The sequence below is a fragment of the Nuphar pumila genome, chromosome 7 (genome assembly GCF_984573655.1).
Source record: "Nuphar pumila chromosome 7, dmNupPumi1.hap1.1, whole genome shotgun sequence".
NCBI lineage: Eukaryota > Viridiplantae > Streptophyta > Magnoliopsida > Nymphaeales > Nymphaeaceae > Nuphar > Nuphar pumila.
Window position 1 is genome coordinate 92,527,333 of NC_143255.1, and position 7,156 is coordinate 92,534,488.

Genomic DNA, 7,156 nt, shown 5'->3' on the forward strand with positions numbered 1-7,156 from the left:
TTACTGGTTTCTCGGGATACTGGGTATACCTGAAACGGTATATGTTACTAGTTTCCCAGGGCTCTGGGTACACCTGAAAGATGGTGTATGTTACTAGACCCATGGTCTACCTTGGAGAGGGTAGATGGTATAAACTTCGTGGAACATTCTTGTTTTTGTGAGAGCTAGGTGTCTCACTCAGTCCCCAGTCCTCGGAGTTAGGGGGTCAGGACTACCAATGCGTCCTAGGTGGTAGATCCAAATCTTCTGCAGAAGTACAAGGTGCATCCTAATTCTAGTTATACTCATTGGGGAGTACTCACTCGGTCATGAACCATCCCCTTTGGATTTTCGTACGGTTAGTCATACGGGTTATAAAATAATAAACCCCTGTGTGGTTTCGGTCTGCTACGATGTCGAATGCTTGTGCGTACCCACATGGTAATTAACAAGAGAAAACATAAAGTTAGTGCATTTCTGAAGGGCTTCAAGTAGTCGCATAATACTTGAGGTTTCTATGGTTAGAGTATGATTGTGGTTCACTCGTGTGATTCATAGCTCAGACATGTATTTTCTTTAAATACAGAAACAAGATAACCTAAATGTGGTTCATGCATATGATGTATCGTGCTTTGATGCTTATGGAATATATCATGAAATACTTGACCTTATAGAGTCTTAATTTTAGATCTTAGAATTAGACAATGCCGCAAAAGGGATAGACATAGGATAGATCCTAGAATTAAGTGGTGGGCACTGAAAGGAGCTAAACAATGAATGTTTGTAGAGCGGGTAGTTAAGGAAGTTGATTGGTGTCTCGAGGAGGATTCAGAATCTATGTGGAATAAGATAGTGGGTGGCATGAAAAAGGTGGCTAAGGAGGTATTGGGTGAGTCTAAAGGCGGTGCACCGCTAGGTAAGGATACATCGTGGTGGAACGAGGATGTCAAATTAGCTATTAAGGTTAAAAGAGAGTGTTATAGAAATCTAAGTAAAAGTCGTGATAATGAGAATTTGGAGAAGTATATGATAGCAAAGAAGGAAGCTAATAAAGTAGTTCGGAACACGAGGGATAAGGTATATAAGGAGGTTTATGACAAGTTGGATACCAAAGAGGGTGAGAAGGATATTTATAGGATTGCAAAAATGAAAGATATGAAATCGAGGGATCTGGGTATGGTTAGATGTATCAAAGATGAAACACAAAGGGTTTTAGTCAAAGATGAGGAGATTAAGGAGAGATGGAAAGATTATTTTGATAAGCTATTTAATGAAAGTCATGCTCAGGATCTTAGAGACTTTTTCATTCCTTTTCATGAGATGAATCGTGACTTCATGCGCAAGATTCAAAAGAAAGAAATTGCAGAGGCTTTGAAGAAAATGAAATCAAGAAGGGCAGTTGGCCCAGATGGTATACCTATCGAGGCTTGAAAATGCTTGGGAGAGAAAGGTTTAGAATGGTTGAAAAATCTTTTTAACAAGATTTGGCGGACAAATAAGATGCCTAATGAGTGAAGGAAGAGTACTTTGGTGCCTCTATATAAGAATAAGAGTGATATACAAGATTGCACAAACTATCGTGGTATAAAACTCATGAGTCATACTATGAAACTTTGGGAGAGGGTGATTGAGTCTAGGTTGAGGAAGGTTGTCATGATATCGGAGAATCAATTTGGTTTTATGCCTGAAAGATCTACTATGGAAGCTATACATCTTCTTAGACAACTTATTGAGAGAAATAGAGAGAGGAACAAAGATTTGCATATGGTTTTTATTGATTTGAAGAATTCTTACGATAGAGTACCTACGGACGTTCTCTGGTGGACAATGATGAAGAAATGTGTTTCTCTCAAGTACATTAGTATAATTAAAGATATATATGAAGGAGTAGTAACCAATGTCCGCACTTGTGGGGGGTGACAACCAATTTTCCTATAACGGTTGGGTTACATCAAGGATCTGCTTTAAGCCCTTTTCTATTTGCGATAGTGATGGATGAGCTTACGAGATCAATTCAAAAAAATGTACCGTGGTGTATGTTGTTTGCTGATGATATTGTTTTGATTGATAAGTCTAGAGCTGGGGTTAATGCTAAGTTAGAATTATGGAGACAGACATTGGAAGCTAGAGGTTTTAAGTTGAGTAAGAGTAAGACTGAATATATGGAATGCCGGTTTAGTAAGCAACAAAGTAGTGATGGGAGTGTAGTGAAGCTTGGTGAGCAAGAAATACCGATGAATGATTATTTCAAATATTTGGGATCCATCATTCAAAAGTATGGAGAAATTGATGGAGATGTAAATCATAGGATAAAGGTTGGGTGGATGAAATGGAAAAGTGCAACTGGAGTGTTGTGCGATCGTAGAATGTCATTGCGGTTGAAGGAAAAGTTTTATAGGACGACTATTAGGCCCGCTTTACTATATGGTATGGAATGTTGGGCTGCCAAGAGACATCATATTCAAAAAATGAGTGTAGCTGAGATGCGTATGCTGAGATGGATGTGTGGAAATACAATAAAAGATAAGATTCGGAACGAGGAGATACGTAAGAAGGTAGGCGTTGCACCCATTGAAAATAAGATGAGAGAGAATCGTTTACGGTGGTTTGGACATATTCGATGAAGGCCTAATGATGCTCCAGTTAGAAGGATGGAGAAATGGGAAAATATATTAGTTAAAAGAGGTCGGGGTAGGCCTAGGAAGACATGGATGGAGGTGATAGGAAAGGATATGAATGCTTTGAACCTCACCGAGGACATGGCATTGGATAGAAATGAATGGAGGAGAAGGATTCATGTGGAAGACCCAGAATGATTTTCTTTGTTGGTTCATATCGCCGACCCCAATTGTTTTGGGATGAAGGCGTAGTTGTTGTTGTTGTTGTTGTAGTGAACTGTACATTCATAACTTGTCTAAAAGGTTATTAGTTCTATTTAAACATGTTGCACATATACTTGTACACATGACATTGTGCACATTTATATGAATATTATACTTCTTACTCTGGGGTAGTCTGACCCCTTCTGAATTAATATTTTTCAGGAAACAGAACGACGAGCAATTGTGGTCGTGGCTGCGGACGGTGTCATGTGACCATATCTTCTTCCAATGTCCTGAGATATTTTGACTTGTAATAAATCATTAAGTTGTAATTGATAACTTGTAGTATTTTAATGCAATAGTTTATTTTCTTTAATGCTTTGTGTATGTGCTATCATGTGTAACCCGCTCAAATAATTTGATTAAGGATTTAATAAAGCTTTTTCATTGTTTAGTAAAAAAAAAATATTTCAAAATTTTCAAGTTAATTATTTGGGGCGTTACAGTGAGATTATACTTTTTAGTATGAGATTGCGAGTTTGAGACAGCATACATACAAATATATTGGGCGAACCTCAAGATATTTGCTCGTGTGAAGGATAAAAAAGTTCTAAAAAGACAATTATTTAAGATTGTGGATACATGCAGATTTTACGACAGAATGACAAGTTTTCCAAAATGCCCCACAATTTGTACAAGATCGGTCGGACCCACCTTAATCTGAGCACAGGCTTGGTCTGTGATCATCTTGAGCTGTTTATCTATGTGTCCTAACTGTACCAAACATCTGCACATGTGCTTATATACGAGTATCTTTCTCAGATTGGAACTTATGGGTCAGGCCGACGGATATGGGCCCCTCCATCGTGCAAACCATCATGCTCTTCTGAAATTGCTCGTTCTTTTCGGCGTGTCAGTAATTGTTGTGGTTTTATTAGGGCTGTTAATTTGCTGGACATAATTGGGATCCCATGTATGTGGATCTAGGTCCAACCTTTTTTAGTCTGACTACTTGGTCTGGGTAGTTCTAGTTTGGTCCCAGCCCATGCATATAAGTAAGCTGCACAAGTATGGAATATGGACCATGATCCATCGAGACTAGAAAAGATGTCAAATTAGACATGTATCCACCGAATTTTTGCAGGCTTTGGAAAAATGGGGTTACTCCATTGTAAAAAATGTCAGCCTCTAGATTTTTTTTTGGCAAGGAAAGATCTTCTGATAAATTTAAAATTTATTTTTCATAAAATTAAAAGAAAACAATTTTATTTTAAATAATAAAAAATATATATATTAAAAACATATAAAGGAAAATAAAACAGTAGAAAATGTTAGTATTTCTTATTGTCGCAATAAAATAGTGATATTTTCAACATAGGCAATTTGAAAATATTGAAGTTTAACTGGAAATATCGTTGATATTTGTGACTGGGTTACGCTAGGGGTGTCAACGGGTCAGGTTTGGTTCTGACCCAGGTGGAACCAGACTTGAACCTAATTTTTGGGTATGGTATTTGGTCGGAACCAAACCTGACCTTCGGGTCTTAAGCAGGTCTTGGGTCGGGTCAGGTCTGGTACAAAATTTCACAAACTATACCTGGGTTCATGTATTAGTCGGACCTTTGGGTCTGAACCCGGGTCTTAATTGGGTCTTCTTATTTATCACCATACCCGGACCCTATAGGGTTTGGTTTGGGTCGGGTCTGGATAAACCCGTTGACACCCCTAGCTTACACTAGTATTCTGATCACAAACGCCCCAGCAGAGTGGGGATCCTTCCCCTTTATAGATGGACCTGGTACTAGGCACAGGTATTTGAAAGATGGCCCAGATCCAGACCCACCAAACCACTTCACCCCTACTTTTTGCAAACAAAAGGACATAAATGCCCCTGCTATGCCCTAAAACGGATCACTTGTTATAAATTTGTTATCGTACAGTGATTGGTGCACATATCAACATGTCCCAGCTTGTTTATAGCAGAGAGAAATGACAAACACTTGGCCGTTTGCAGAACTTAGGAAAGGTTGTGTCTGCATCAAGAATTTAGGGTGGTTTCTGTAATTCCTCGGTCTTGAAATTCGTTTCATTTTTGTATGATACTCACAAGTAGGCAATAAATTATTTTTTTGTGTCCATTGTTACCTAGAAGACGTTCAGAAATTGCTTTTTATCCTAATGAATTTTCCCAATGCACTTTTAGTGGTACCATTAGAATTGTTTGGATTGTATCTTGATATCAACTAACGTGGCTCTGGACCTAAGCCTGCTAAGTTGTTCATCATGCGTTTGATGGGTTCGGTTAAGTAGGATCCATAGAATACCTAGCTAGTCCATAACTGGTTTGGGCTTTTTGACTTAGGTCTGACCATTTGGCTTGACTTAACATGTTGAGTCATGCGTGGGTGGATACAAAGTCAAGAACTTTATCGGAGCACATTTAATAGATTTACTACCTGTGGGCTCATAAGCTTATTGCAGTCTACCAACTCCAAATCGGATCAAGCCTAATTGGACCTTGACACTTGAGGTGACTGGGATTGAGATCTAGACCTAAAATTCCATCATGTTCACCCCATTCATACATATAAAGCTTTTTAATTCTCTCTCTCTCTCTCTCTCTCTCTCTCTCTCTCTCTCTCTCTCTCTCTCTCTCTCTCTCTCTCTCTCTTTGAGAAATCTCAAATTTTTTGTATGCATTGGTTTGGTAACAATCCAAGGGACACATCCAAGTGCCCTGTGACCCTGGTTGTATCATGTTAGGGAATCCTACATGCTAGAAAAGCCAAGATGCTTGTGTCCTTCTAGCTGAAGAAGAGGCAACATGAGGGTTTGAAATTTTAGGGTTCATGTTTGTCATATTGCAGTTTAAAATGGGATGAGATGGTACTGGCCATAAAAATTTATGGGTCGCATGTTTGTCTTATTGTGGACGTAAATAGGTGGATCCTGAGGGGTCCAAAAACATGGATAGAATGGATATGACAAGGGTTAGACCAGGATTTGGAGGGGAAAAGCTAATATGATCCGACTAGATACACATAATTAGCTTTGGAACTGGCTGATTCAGATTTAAAAATCTACATTGAATCTAAATCTGATTATTAATCAGATGATGTTTAACACCAATGTTGTCAGTATCGGAATCAGACCTGTATCGTTTGGCCAACGATTCATGTGAATTGGCCGATACCGATTCTCAAGTGAATCGTTCTGAATAGGCCAGCAAGGATTTTTCATAAGAAAATTCCATTCGTTGGATGGATTCGGGTTAGGTCCGATCCATTTCTTGTGCGAAAAATCTCTCTCATAGATAATGACGAAAATGCCCTTCTACTTAACCACCGACCATTATTCCCGATGGATCACGGGGGCGTAAAGTGATATTATATTTCTTTGAAAAAAATGAAAAAAAAAACTCAAAACAGTTGTCCTTTTCCCGTTACTACATACGAGTTCTTTGTGTACTTCCTATGCACAAAAATTATTCCAGAATGACTCTTGGAATCCGAACTTGAAACCTATTTCCTTCCTTTTTTTTTTCAACCATGCAAACAGGACTCTCTCTCTCTCTCTCTCTACAATGGTAATAGGCTAATACCAAAGATACTCCTCGTCGGCTGGGCCTTGCCAACGGGTACAAACCAATCTCTCTTTCCCTCTCTCACTTGTTAGGTTATTGGAAAATTTAGGGTTTTTTACAAATTGGTCCCTACTTTATAGCCATTTACAAAATAGTCCCCAGCTTATGTCATTTTGCAAATCGGTCTCTGCCTTTTCATTAACCCTTGCCAATCGGTCCTTGAGGTTAACAGTTGTTAGCTTTCCTGATTGTAACGGTTAAAGTTTGACCAATTTGCAAAATGTGAATCAGGTAGGTACTAATTTACAAAAAGTTAATACACTAACTATTTGATGAAGGACATTTTAGTGACCAAGTTAATACACTAACTATTTGATGAAGGACATTTTGGTGACCAGTTGACCATGGTCAAACTAACAGCTGTTCACAGAAGGACCAGTTTGTCGTTGCAGTGAGAAACATGAGGACTGATTTGAAAAATAGCATAAGGCACAAACTATTTTGCAAATCGGCTGTAAGGCGGAGACCAATTTACCAAAAACCTTAAATTTTAAATAACCAAAAAATATTTTTTTGGTTATAATGCGTGTTTTAAGTAGATTCGAGTAATGTCCAGTTGTCCACAATATATATATATATATATATAGAGAGAGAGAGAGAGAGAGAGAGTATTCTAGCTAGTTTTTATAAAAAAAGTTGGGACTTTTCTTCATACCCTTTCTCACTCATTTTTTCTGAATATTACTGGAAAGAGCTGTCTTGCTTATCGAGT